The 14,409-nt window shown below is 46.5% G+C and overlaps 1 protein-coding gene across 1 annotated transcript in view; it reads left to right on the forward strand.

Annotated features, from left to right (window-relative positions):
• The first annotated feature begins 12,808 nt into the window (after positions 1-12,808).
• ULK4 (unc-51 like kinase 4) overlaps positions 12,809-14,409 on the forward strand; it is a 253,157-nt gene continuing 251,556 nt past the window's right edge. Inside the window, exon 1 of the mRNA XM_075143193.1 lies at positions 12,809-12,901. The gene's annotated coding sequence lies outside the window, so the exon portion shown is untranslated. The remainder of the gene's footprint in view (positions 12,902-14,409) is intronic.

Below are 14,409 nucleotides of genomic sequence, written 5' to 3' on the forward strand. Positions count from 1 at the left end.
TGCCTTTGGTCATTTTACATGCAATGTAATGTATTTATTCTTTAATCTTGATCTTGGTGGCATCACTAAGCTTCCTACAGAGCCAGAACTGCAGTGTACATCTGGAGACACGGATAATTCAAATGAAAACAGAACCAGTTATAACAGCCTACCTATCAACAATAGTTCTCTGACTAATGGGCTAAAACACAGCTCCTAATTCCATATTCTAGTTATCGGGACTTCTCACATCATACTGATCTGTTCTTGCATTGATATGGGAGTATTATGAAATAAGCAGCACATGAAATCAAGTGACAATTTTCCAAGAGTTAAAATGGGGTTATTCAAGAAGTTACACCAATGAAGTACCTGGCCTAATATTGGAGACTTATTAGAGGAGGCACTCATTTTTGCAAACAGAACAGTCATTATTGGGGCAGAGAGAAAGGTATCTGTTTCAAAATTTGAAACAAAAAACACACCATTTTTTGCAAACTAACAAGAAACACTCCACCAACCTTGACTATGAGTACCACTCATAACGTTCAACATCCAGACAACACAAAACAAATTATGTCCTACAAATGCTGCTTCTGATCCTAGCAGCGGGAGCACTAAACCACCCCAATTCTGGAAAACAAGGAAAATTATTTTTAAAACTTTGGAAAGAAATAGATTTCAAACAAAAATAACTCATACACTGCCTTCCCCCTTATCTCCCTACCCCGAGGGAATTTTTAAGTAACATAGGAAATTGTTAAGAAGAAAAACATGTACAGCTTTTTGAAAGAGTGAAAGGTTTGTTTTTAACTTCTTGCCTTTTGATATTGCAGATGTTGCCTCAATAGCACTCATTCTGAGAATTCTTTCTACTGAGCTATTAGAAAAAAAAAATCTTGCATTCAGCTTACTAGCTATCATAGCAGATACAGTGGGAAGTTTCAGCATTTTTCCTAGTACTAATTTCATATTTATACACTGACAACAGTAAGAAACAATAGTATTGATCAAGTACACATTTAAAACAAAAATATTTAACCTGCACTCATTTTTACAATACTAATCTCATTCTTCTATCCCAAAGTAGATTGGCTAGAATATTTCAAAACTCAAAAGAAAATCCTCAGAGGACATGGAAAGGTTAGGATCAAATTACTTCTACAAAAGCAGCTGGTAATCTGTTACAGGAGACAGAACGCGTGAAGCAGCAAGGAGCTCAGGTATGAACTGCAGCAGAAAGGAACAACAGGAATTCCAAACAGTTCCAGGCAAATCTTTTCCATCTGATCGTGCTTCCTGGAACATGCGAGTTCACTTACTCCCACCAACTCTCACCTGCATTCCACAAACTGATAGGGTGCCAAGTTAACATCCATTAATATACAGGGCAAAACTTGCAGATCACATGCTGGTACTGCTTCATTAGTCAGGACTCTGGATTAAACAAGCCAGATGCTCAGAGGTTGCAGCAACAACTTCAGATTTCACTGAGATTTTATGCATATACATATCAAACATGGAACACCACATACATAAATGTATCTACCTAATGACATTAATGCTTCCTCAGCGTACTGGTGCGCTACCCAGTGCTCTAGAAGAGGCACCAAGCTCAGTTATGAACTACAAGATTTTTGTTTGGTTAGGGGTTTTTTTTGCACTAGATCCAGAGAGACTCTCCTTATTCCCACTACTGTCATCCACCATGCAGTTAAATCCACTGGCAAGTGGGAATTCATTCGTGCAACTGACAGAAACTTCTGTTTTACTTCAACAGAAATTTAAATTCTATCCACACATACAGCCGTCTGGTCTTCACTTAACTCACTAGCTCACATTAAGCTGAAAACTCTTGCCTTCCACTAGGATTTTTATCCTTCTGCTTTTCCTCCCTTATAATGATGCCCATTGAAAAACAGAGAAGTAATAGCTATAATCATGGCTTAATATAATTTTCTTACGTGCTTCTAAAATGATTTTCTTATCTGTTGTCATCATAGGTTGCTCTGGCTCAATTATAACAGGTTACAGTGCCTCAGAGAAGGCACAGCTTTGTGAATATGGTTCCTGGGCTGGGGGGCAATGCTCCTGCCTCCAGGCTTCTCACGGAAACTCCAGAAGAGCCCTACTAGGAACAACCACATTTAAAGGCGGCTCCGTTCCAGTAGGGTCAGAAGCCAGGGCATTACTTACAGTACATGAAACTGTATAATGCACAGCAGTAAAGCATGCACACATGGCAAACTGGTCATCATAACTGTTGTTTGTTTTGGTTTTGTTTTAGTTTGTTTTTTTGCTGTTGCTTTTCTGATTGCAAAAACCACTATACCCACGATTTAATCTCAGTGGACTGAAAGGTTCAAATAAGGTTGCAAGACACAGAAAAGTGTCCGCACTTCTCCCAAAGTCTGAGCAAGGGAGAAAAAGAAGCCTGGACTCCCACCCTTTAACATACGTTCCATTTTTTGGACATTTCCAACTCTTCCCTAATTTTACATGAAAATAAGCTCATCCAAACATCAAGTTCAAAATCGTCAGCTGCACACCAAAGCAGACACTAAGTTTTCAAACTTGCAAAAGACCACAATGGAATATTTTAGTCATTTTCAATAAAGGTATATCACCAAAAGCTATCTATAATCCCTGACATTGAAGAAACCAAGTTAATATTTGCGTGTCCCTCCCCAATGGCTATGAAAGCTACCTCTATAAGCGGGGGTTCTTCTGACAACAGCAGCAGTTTACCTGTAAATAATTCACAGGCCAAATTTTGCAAGCGATTCTTGACCTTCGGTAAACAATTACACCCAACTGCCTCTTTCCTTTAAGGGGGCGGAAGGGACAAAAGAGCACAGGCACCGAACCCACGGCACTCCGCCCGCCCCCGAGCAAGCCGGCTGTGAAGGTCGCCCCGCTGCCACGGGGCTGCGGGGGCCCGAGGAGGAGGAGCCGCTGCACCTTGCTCAGCCACCCGTTTCGCTCCCCGGCGAACGAAGCAGGCCTCGCCCGCGCAACGCCACGGCACAGCGCCCAGACCCCCGCCTCCCGCACCCGCTCGCTCACCTGAGGACAGGCGGCGAGCAGGGGCAGAGGCAGCCACGCCGGTTCCCCCCGCCCTGCCCGTGGCCGCACGCCGAACCGTTACACGGCAAACGGCCCCGGCGCCGCGCAGACACCTCTGCTCGCCCCGCGCACTTACCCCGCTCCGGGCCCCCCGGGCGCGCGCGCCGCCAACGGCAGCGGGGCGCGGGCGGCGGCGCCCCCGCGGGCCGGGGGAGCCTCGCTGCCGGCGGCGGCCACCTCCGGGCTGCTTCTCCCTTCACGGCTCGCCCTCGGCCCGCGCCGCTAAGGGGCCGCGGCGTGCGGCGCGGGCAGAGCGCTGGGGGTGCTGTGGCCGGCTGGCTGCTGCTGCTTCTCCCGCCTCCTGCCAGCGCCTCATGTGCCCTCCTCCCCCGGTCTCTGCGCGCGGGCCGCCGCCGCTTCAGCTCCCCGCTCTCAAGCAGCGCCCGGGGACCGCTGCAAGCCCCTCCCGCCGGCTGGGCGGCAGCGCACGTGGGGCGGCTGCCGGTCGCTCTCCTCGGCCGCCGTTGGGCGCGGGGTTCCGCCGCTCGCCTTCACCCGCGCCGCCGGGACGGGCCGCGCGGCCTCCTCAGGAGGCGGGGCGGCGCGGACACCTAGGGGGCTGCGGCACCGCCCGCCGCCGCGGGGGGCAGCAGGAAGGGGACTGCCGCCGGCGGCCACCCCGGAGGCCGCTGGCTCGGTAGTCGCAGCGCTCCCCACCGACCTCCCCCCGCCCCCCGGCGGCCATTACCTCATGGCCCAGCCCTGCCGCGGGGGAGGGGCCGCGCGTCGCCCGGCAACCGGCCCCCTGCCGCGGCCGGGGCTGCCATGAGCCGCGGTGAGCGGGGCTCTCCGCAGCGGGAGGCGTTTGTCGCTCCGCGGACCAGCCTGAAGGCGGCCGCGGGCAGCACTGTCCACCACCGCTCGCCCCCATCCCGAGCGGCGGCGGACCGCCGGCCCTAGAAGTAACTCACCGCTGCTTCGGCCAGAGCTGGCCGGGCTGCCCGCGGCCAGACGCTCCCCGGCCTTCGGCGCTGTGGCTGCGCGGGGCCCACTCTGCAGAGCAGCCGGGGCGAGGGGTGCCGGGCCCGCGCCGCTCCGGGGCTCCCGCCGCCCCTACACGGCCGCCTCCCACAGGACGTGAGCGGGCGGCTCCCCGGCTCGGGGAAGGTGTAGCTGGGTCGGTAGCGGCCACGCGAAGCGACCCGGGCCAGTTTGGGAGGCGCAGAGGGACCCGCCGGGCGGCAGGGAGCGATCTGCCCGGCCCTTCCTGCCCCCGCCCCGGCCCGCCGCGGCTCCCGCGGGGAGGGCTGGCGCGACGCACACCCGCTCAGCTGCCCGCCCTGTGCCAGCCAAGGGGGCTGCGTTTTTGCCGAGTGTTCGGATTTCTTACGGCCACCTTGGCCGTCTCGCTTCACCTGGACTGGTACAGGCGGCTGACTGCCGCGGCGACCTGTTCTGGCTTTGTCACGGTGCACGCGAGAGCGTTGCCTGCCTGAGCTGGGCAAAAAGGCTTGAACAAAACCCTGGCCAAGCACCCAGCCAGGCAGCAGGGACGCTGGTGGACAGAACAACCGACAGGGGAATAGGAGAGTGGGTCGTGGTGAAAGTTACACATTCAAAATATGTGTTTCTTCAAGTTTGGTGGAGGAATGAAGGAGAGGAATCTTGCCCATGCCCTCCTGGAGAGGAAAGTTGCAGTATGAGTGCAAGACGTATTAGACACCAGAAAATTCCCAAAGGAAAAGACTTTTTATTAATGTCTCACTGACAAAGAAAAGCTTCAGTCCAGGTTCTTAATAAATCTAATTTAAAAAAAAAAGAAACCCAGAGGAAATCACGACTTCATATTTCTGCAGCTCACGGAACTATTTGTTGGAGGAGTGTTTGATTGTTTTTGTTTACCGGCAAGGGAAGAACACAATTGTGTCCAAGGTTACAGCTGGTAAGACAAAAAAGTTGCAGTCGTGCTGGTGACAGGATTCCGGAAGCGTGGGATGTGTGTTAACCCCAAGCGAGTGTAAATGGATTTGGGGTTTGACCCTAAATAACCCATAAGAAGAAATGATTTAACCCTTCACAGATGCAAAGAAAGAGAATGCCAGATGGGGATGTGCTTGGGTGACAGAAAAGAGAGGAGAAATGTTACACGGACAACAGAGGATTCACAGGCACCTGGCGAACAGGCGTGTCATTGGAGCAGATCCCCTGGAAGTGACTAAGGGTGCAGTTAGATGTGGCATGTGAGTCAACCTAAAAGCTTGCTGCTCCCCAAAGGAAGAGGCTGCTCGCCACTTCTGCTATGGAGGAGCCAGGCACTCTGGGTTTTCCAGGCGCTGGCTCTGGTGCTTAGGATTCCTCACGGAGTGACTCAGTTTACTAACTTGACAGAGAACTAATTGTATTTTTTTCCTTGTCAGTTTTCTGCCAGATTAGTGAACTGACCAGATTCACCCTAAGGTCATAAATATATCAGGAGTGAGCACAAAAGAAGAGTTGAAACCATTCGTCTGGGACGAACAGGACTATCCCTTTGGTGATGCTGCACTCTCAAATCATCTCGGTAGTCTCATCTAACTCCTCCCTAAAATAGAAATTTCATGTTACTGCTAGGAAGTCTAACACCTAGGTGCCATTAAAAAGGTTGGTGGTCCCTTCCACTTCTCACCCTCTGCTGAGTCCTCCCATTGCTTCCTTTGTGCCCAGGCTTGTATACGTGTGACGCTGGGGTTAGCCAACGAGCAGGCTAAATCAGGAGGCTTTAAAAAAGGATCGTTTTCTGATTAATTCCTGAAACAGCTAGCAATGGAGTCAGATGAGTGACAGAAGTTGCACAAGCGAAGGAACAAGACTGTGCAGTTGCAAACAAGGGATCGAGCCTTTCAGCAGCAGCTGGGCACTTGTTATAATGTGTAACGTAAGCCCAAGACAGCAGTGAGGAGGAAGGGTCTGTACAGTGAAGGAGAAGTACTTTTGAGGAACGGAGTTTGCTCTGTGCTTTACAGAATGTCAATGAGAAGCAAAAAAAAAAAAAAAAAAGCAAAGATTGGCTGGTAAGGGACAAAAAAAAAAAGCTTTCAGTTCCACAAAAACAGAGGAAGACACACAACAGAGGCATCTTGGAATCAAGAGCCCAGGAAAAAAATCCAACGTTGAAAAAAACAGAAGGCAGCAATGATCTGCAGGTGGAAGGAAAACCAAGAAACAGAAAAGTGAAGATTAACACCAACAATAGAAAGAAACAAGTCCGCATGATTGGAGACTTGTTATGAAGAACCAATTGACCTGTCACATCTGTAAGGAACAAGGATTTGAGATGTACTGCTGAGACTGAAAAGAGTCTTGTTAGAGCCAGCAGAAGTCCTTCACAGTGGGACAAATGGCAATGACATGCACTATTTATACACAAACACAGGGTGTGGGAGTATATTGGGGAGAGAATTTGGGACTACAGGATTGCCAGCCCCTCTCATGCAAGGTGCATGTCTGTACGCTGGTCATGGGATACAATAGCAGTTGTTTGGTGGTTGCTGCACCAAATCCCCCTTACGATTTTTTGTGGCATGGTGCTATAGTCCACATAAGCATACTCCGTTGCTTTCTTACGGCCATCTCAATCCATCTACCTAGTAATTCTGAAGCTGGCAATTGACACAGTAACCAGATACTTTAAAAAAGTTTCCTAGATTTCTCTGCTCTCTTTCTGTTTTCATTATCCTCTCCATTTCCTCTCTCTTCTTGATTATCACGATATTTATCACATTCATTCTCAATTTTGCTTCGTTGATTACATCTCTAGAAAAGACTTTTTTTTTCCGCCCTGCTAAAATATAAGACTTCTCAAATATACTTTTCAGTGAGCATGCTGTTGTTTTTCTTGCATGTTCCTCACTTGCTGTCTCTAGAACTGCTTTTATAGTCCCTGTAAAACCATCAAAGAATACAATATTGCTTTAAAAGCATTTGAAAATTCAGTTTCAGAAATCTGGTTAGTTTGCCAGCTGAAGATCCCAATTGCAGCTGTGATTGTAGAGTAGATGATTTTAATCTCAGAGAACAAGCTAATTCCAACGGGCATGAACAAATGATCTGAGAAAAAAAAATCACTAAAATATATCCCACGAATGTGTTTCGGAATAGCTGTGTTGTGGATTTAAGAAGAAAGGAGTTGTGGTGCTTCTTTTGTTCCTCCTGCTGTTACCTGGTGTTACGGGCCCCATTTCTCACACTTTTATATCAGCATGGACTAAGAAATGCTGTAAAAGCATCTATGAAGTGTCTGCATAATGCTGCCTGTACAACATCTGTTCTTCTTTAAATGGTGTTTTCTGTAAAGCTATCGTTGCTTTTATTTGAATATCAAAACACATAGACTCCTGCAAGTTGTCTGACTGAGCATGTAAAAATTAAAAATGTGAGTACTTTTGATGGATTTTTCTCGTTGTTTTGGGGTTTTGTTTGTTTGGTTGGTTTGGTTTGGTTTTTTTTACAACAAGGAATGCAATGTTGCCTTTGCTGAAAGAATCAAATCAGCAGAAAAGCTTTTCTTGTTCAGAGCTCTATGCTTCCTTCAGGTAGCATCAGCCAGCACCAATGCTTTCTCCTTCTTCAACTGCTTCTCTACTGGAAATTTCTTTCCTGTAAAGGGGCTGCATCCTTCAGGAGCAATACCTGCTTATGGCATTGCTCTGAAGTAGTATTGTGACTGTGACCTAAGGAAAGCAGACACATGTAATTTGAAAAAGAACACAAGGAAAATGAGAGGTTAAATCAAAAAAGTGAAAGTTTATGCACAAGCTAAAGCATAAACACAAGCAGAGGAGACAAATAAAATGAAGATAAAGGAGAAAAGTCATTAAAAATGTCCTGCATAGAGGATCATATATAATAATTATGGCAAAAGAAAGCATTATTCCAGAGGTTACAGTCTGAAAGAGCATGAAGAAAGCAAACGGTGACTCAGAGCACGTATTTGACATTAATGAAATGCAAGTTGGAATAAATAGTTTGTAAAGCTCAGATTAGCATTAGAAGTGAAGACAAGTACACAAACAAAGAGGAAATTAAATGCAAGATAGTGGGATAATGATAAATGTGCCAGGCATGCATTTTACAAGAAAAGGAAAAAAAAGTGCAATCAAGCAAAGCCGAATGAAAATTACAGTGTGGAATGATGATAACACCTTCAAGACATTGTGAATTCTAATCAGGATGCAAAGGGTATCCTGAGTATACAGGCTGAGTCTTCAGAATATGCAACATAAAAGCCATTGCCTTCTGCTGAAATAGCGAATTTGTATATTCCATAACAAAGCATTTGACTCTTGCCTGAGTCCGAACTGCTGAATGTATTTGAAGAAAAGGGATTGTCCTCCCAACATGTTATACCTAGAACAGATGACAGTAATTCAACCAGTACAGCATCTGCTTTACACAGTACCTATTGCATTAGAATAAGGAATAATGTGAACACTGCAATACACAGAAAGAAAAGGAAAGCATCACTAATAATTTTATATAATCTCAAAATCACATAAGCCGCATGATAGTCACTGAAAAAGCAAGATTTTGACAAGGCCTATTCAGCCTTCCTGAATAAGCAAGGTGGTCATGTCATCATATTTTGGAAGCCAGCAGGTAGGCTTAGGTGTTGAGAATACTGTTAGTAGTGAATCTTGCAGCAGGAGAGTATCAGCTCTGCCAGCCAGCCTCACAAATCAGCATCAGAGCTGATGGTACTCAGGAATGTGGTATGAGGAATGCCTGGCAGAAACTGTGGTTTCTCATTAGCAGATAAAACTCAATACAAATAAAAAAAAGAGGAAGTTGGTTTTGACTTCAGTATCATATACAGAGCAGTTGCTGACTTCCCAAGGAAACCCAATGATTTTTTGGAAGGTAAAAGTAGCTTGTAATATGCCAACCTTTAAAGATATTAACTCAGAGAGTATTAAAATTTGCAGAGTATCTTACCACATCTCTTTCAAATCTTATACATATGCAAAGCATTGAGACCACAATGGAGGAAGAGGCAACACAAGCATGCTATACATGCAGTATTGGTGACCTTACAAGTCGATCCAGCGAGGCGAGATTTGGAGCCCTGTTCTTATAAAAGAAACCACTAGTAGTTTTTGCCTCACCAGTGAAACAAACACACCGGCAAGGACTGTTTTGCAATAATGTTTCTGCAGTGAAAAGGTCAACTCTGTGATTGAGAAAACAAATTTCCAAACAGAAAAATCCCAGAAGCTACCAAAAGAATTTGAAAAAACATTGCTACTCCCAAATATCAGCAGCATATGATACTGAAACTGTAAAATTTGAATTTATTTAATGACTTTGAGAAGGACCAGTGAATACAGCAGCCTTGTACCAGAAAAACAAGGTGACTAAATCATGAGAACCTTAATGTTACCACAGAAATGCAGAAATAAAAAAAAACACACGAAGTTTCACTCAAACAATGAAAGTATGTGCTAGTTTCAAGAGGATGTTGGAAAAGAATCTGAGAATAAAAAGCACAAGTTAAAAATGTGCTTATGTTCATGTCCATCATTCTGCTAAAATGGTCAAAGACCAGAAAAGTGGCCCCATGTACCTCCCAGTAATGACAGAACTGTCAAGGCAAATGGAACATAAAAATACTATATACGAATCATACCTAGGACACTGAGTATAGAAACTCTCTTGAGAATAGGGTCAGTCTGGAATAGAAAGAAACACCATATACTAGCAAGATGGGATAGAGCATGAGTAATCATGATAGCTGGGAGAAAACCTAGTACATGTGGCAAAATAAACCAGAAGTGTATAGCATCTTCAATAGGTACTAGAGCAAACTAAAGAACAGATCTTCCTCCCAAAGGAAAAAAAAACATGGAAACATACCTTAGTATTATAGGCTACTAGTCAGACTTTGGGGAGCCAGGCAAAATGTCGGAGGCTTCCATAGTACCCATTGAGGGTAAAGCAACGAAATGTTTAAGCATTCCTGACCTATGTGGTTTCAATCACAAGATCTCAGTTTACCTTAAATTAGATCATATATTTATTTGAGAACAAGAATTTGATTACATTTGACTGTCCCATATATTAGCCAGGCAAATAGCAAGTCTGATTTTGCTGTACAGATTGCTAAGAGTATTGAAATGGTGCAGACAGCAGAGAGAATATTTTGCATTCCGTTCTTGAATGTTGAAAATATTCCCACAGAAAAGTTTACTGCAGTTGAGTACAATGCTTGAAGTCATGTTTGGTAACAAACTAAAGGAGTAACAGACTAAAACAGTAAGAAAAAGGCCAAAGATAAGAGTTTTATCTTACAGCCCTGATTTGTATTTAGATTATTTCTTCAAGATAACTCTTGTACTGGAAGCAAGACACATGTTTGAAGAGAGAATTCCCAATTCTCATACATAATCAAAGGGAAAATTCCCCATCTGGAGTATACTGAAATTGTGTATCCAGATGGTGAAAAAGATACAGATATGTAATGAAGTATATATCGATAACCAAAAAGTGCCATAGTTCCTAACTAAGAGCTACTGGGAAAAAGAGGGCCATAAGTCAGTGTGTCCCCTTGTGTCTGCTATTAATTACACAGAAAATTCTTCATCATTAAGACATTTAATGTGAAAGGCTATGAATCTCTGACTTATTTGTTATTAAAGCATTTTTTGTGTTTCTCTCTGTACTTTGTAATGCTATTGCCACTATTATATGAAGATCTCAAAAGACTTTGTTAATGTTAAAGTTCATACCATCTCACTCCCCCAAAATGGGATATTTACCCCCTTTGCATAAATACAATCCCTAACCTGGACTAATTTAACAGAAAGCTGCACATAGGACAAAACACTAGAAATTTGGAAGCAAAGGCAGTAACTTGATAATTATTGTGGCTTAGTTTTGTCCTCTTGGACAGGGAAAATGAAATTAAGTGACTTTTCTAAGATCTGCCATCAAACTGCTGTCAGGACCGGTTCTGCAATTAAGCTAATATTCTATTTCTTCTTCTTTATATCAGTCACCCTCATCAGAGCCAAACATAAAATACACAGTTTTCTAAATAAATCCCTCTTCAAAGCATACTTTTCTTCTGCTTACTAAAAGAAACTAGGTGACGTCTACTTATGCATTCAGTTTATTTATATCTAGTCAACTACTCATTTACATTAAAAAAGAAATGGAAAATTTATTTTGCTTGTGCAGTTTCAAAGCTGTAGCTTCATTGGTAATTACAGATCAACTCTGAAATTGCTAAAAACGTGCTGCAAAATGGGACAGGATCTGAAATTGTTAAGAAGTGAACATTTTGCCATGGATATGCACATGATATTTTTCAATGCTTATGAGTCCGGTCAATTCTATGTGGATATTCAATAAAACAGCAAAAAATATACCTGTGTGCAGCACTGATCTCTTACCAGTTCTGCAGACTTTCTACCAAACCCTTCAACGGCTGAACTGTGACAAAATGTTTGGCAAGCTGTGTAACTAATGAAGCTTCATTTCCTCCAGATCCATGCTTTGTGTCTACAGCCTCTCCTGTCTACGAAGGTATGAAACAAAACTGAAGCGCTTCTTGCAGCTGACACCTTTCTAATATTCCTCTCCCAGAATGGTTTAAGGGTTTTTTTTCCCTTTTTTCAGTATTAGCGGCATTTAAATTCATACTGAAATCTTTCCTACAGTGGGGGTAAAAAAAAATCTGACTGTTCTCATACAGCCTAAAGGAACATTGAATCCTTCCTGTTAAGTATACTATTTCTTCTATCAAATCTGTTTGACTCTGGGTTCAAAACTGTTAGGAGGTCAAGGTGAAGGTGGGACAACAGATAAAATATAATTCTTTACAATTTGCCTTAGGAAGACATACCAAATGTTAAATGTTTTGTCACATAACATAAAAGGATACTTACTTGACTTCTTCAGGGGCCTTAAAACCACCCAATAGCAGACCACCCTAGGATGAAAAATAATGCGAAAATTCCACTTTACTGCTAAAAATGGAAAACACTTGTTTCCAGGGCTGAATTTTGTCATAACAAAGTGCTCCCCAGTGAAGAGTTTACAGATCGCTGTAACAGGACTAACGACGCTACGTGTTGCTTTGACCGATGCTAGACCTACGCAGGTTTAATAAAAAAGCCCCCGCCGCCCAGACTCAAAGCGGCGGGGCGCTGCTGCAGCCCCCTCTCAGCACGCTGGCCTTCCTCAGGGACGCCGCAGTCCCCGGGGTTTACGATGTCCGGCCCGCCGCCCTGCCTCAGCCTCCCCGACCGTTAGCCCGCCACTGGCGGTTGCCTGGCAACCGGGCGGCTGCGCCCCTGATGCCCCGCCCTCTCAGGCACGTGCTGCCCCGCCTCGGTCCCACCCCAGCGAGACTCCGCCCCCTCTCGTCGCGACCGCGCCCCGCAACATCCGGGAACTCCCCTCCGGCCCAGGCCCAGTGGACTCGCTCTGACGTAGCCGCCTCCTGGCCCAATGGCGGCTCCGCTCTGTTTCCGGCGTCTGTCCCCGTCTCCTGGATACAGGCGCGGGGTGGCGACCATCCGAGCGGGGCGCGGGGGGGAGAGGGACAGACCGGTGTGAGACCTGGCGGTGTGTTCTTGCTAGACTAAGGGGAAAAAAAACAATTCCAGGCGTCACTCTGCCTGTTGTGCGACCTCCCTCCCGCTGGCTGTGTTTTGTGGCATGCGGGGGTGAGTTTCCCGTCGGGACACTTCCAAATCCCTCCTCCCTCCCATCGGGGCATGGGAGACTCCGGCCCGGGGGCGGGGCTCCGCCGATTTCGGGTGATGGCGGCGGCGCGGCCATAGTAACGCTGCCTCCTTGCCCACCCCCCGCCTCTCAGGTACGGCTGTCTCTTCTCATCCGCCCTCCCCCCCGCCCCGTTCCCGCGGACGGCTAACGGCCGTTAGCTGGGGGGGCGCGCACGTGCCTAATGGTCTTCGGGAGCCCGGCGGCGCGCGAGGCGGGGCCCTCCGCCCCCCTGTGGGGCGCGCGCGCAGGCGCAGGCAGTCGCCTACCCTCCTTCCCCCCCACCCCTCAGCGTCCTCCCGCTCCCGCCCTGGTCACGTATCCGCGGCCATAGTCCTTGGGTCTGAGTGCACGCTCGGACCGGGTGGGGGGAGGGGAGAGGGGGACTAGTGTGGGGTATCCCTCAGCTCCCTCTGGTACCCCAACTGAAGGCCTCCTGAGGGGCGGGAAACCCGCCGGGGGATGGCCTGCCTTATGGCACCCTCACCTCTGTGCAGGTGGGCCAGGGGGCTGCTGTGTGTCCCAGGGGTTGCAGTGCAGTGCCTCAGGCCTGCTGAGCTGGCCGCTCTTGACGGAACGTTGACTGCAGGAGATCTCAGGTCCTGCACGTGCTGCTCTGTTCAGAGTATTCTGGCCATTCTGTGACCAAGAGAAGGAAGAAACACTTCTGGAACCATGTCTCTTTGGTGGTGTGGTCCTGTATCCTGCCCTGAGCAAATGCGGTTCCCTTGGCAGCTGGAGTCTGCTGCTTTGGGTGCTTCTGTGGAGATTCAGGTTCTGTGGAGATGCAGGTGGTGGTGTGGCAGGCTTCCACAGCAGCCATCTCACCTTGAGATGCTTCTTTTCACTTTTTGTGTCACTTTATTTGATCTCTTCACTTTATGTCCAAAGCAATGAATATGCTCCAGCTGTTGAAAGTCTGCGTCATGGGTCATGCTCCATTGGTTTGTGTACTGAAATGATGGCATAGCCATTACTGTTGAGATTGAGAGATGCAAGACTTCTCTTTTCCCTGTAGCCCCTTGCAGAGCAGCTCAGGGAGACCATATTTGCAATACTATCAGTCATGAGGCTTCCCTGTCCCATGACCATGATTACTCTGTCCCAATATGCGTTTGCATGTCATTGCTCCTGCTTTTCTCAGATAACCAGATATTTCCGTACTTGTCATTGAGCCTGGCATATGTTTGTATGGTTTATTGCATGAGTGGATGATAATGCCTTTCATACCACCACACGAAGATATCTTCCATCTGTCTAAGGAGTATATGCTTCAGTCTTGTGATGAGGTGCACATGTCAGGTTTGAAGTATTCTTGCGAAAGAAGTTGTTCAAGGAAGGGGCTGTGGTCATGTAAATTTTGGGGATGGGCTGTGGGTTGGCTATGTCCTTTGCTGGATACATTTCTATGGGCATTGCTATTCTGAAATCTTTGTGTACTAGGGGGTGACATTACAGGGTTTTCTGGTCTTTTTTTTAAGCTGTCCAGAAAAAGAATGGTGTAATGATCTGCACGAATCAGAAAAGAGAGGTAGGGAAATGGAGACCCCCATCTGTTCTGCTGCTATATCTTTGTGCCTTGTTTTGGTATGTTTGGCAAAC

Source organism: Calonectris borealis, chromosome 2, assembly GCF_964195595.1.
Source record: "Calonectris borealis chromosome 2, bCalBor7.hap1.2, whole genome shotgun sequence".
NCBI lineage: Eukaryota > Metazoa > Chordata > Aves > Procellariiformes > Procellariidae > Calonectris > Calonectris borealis.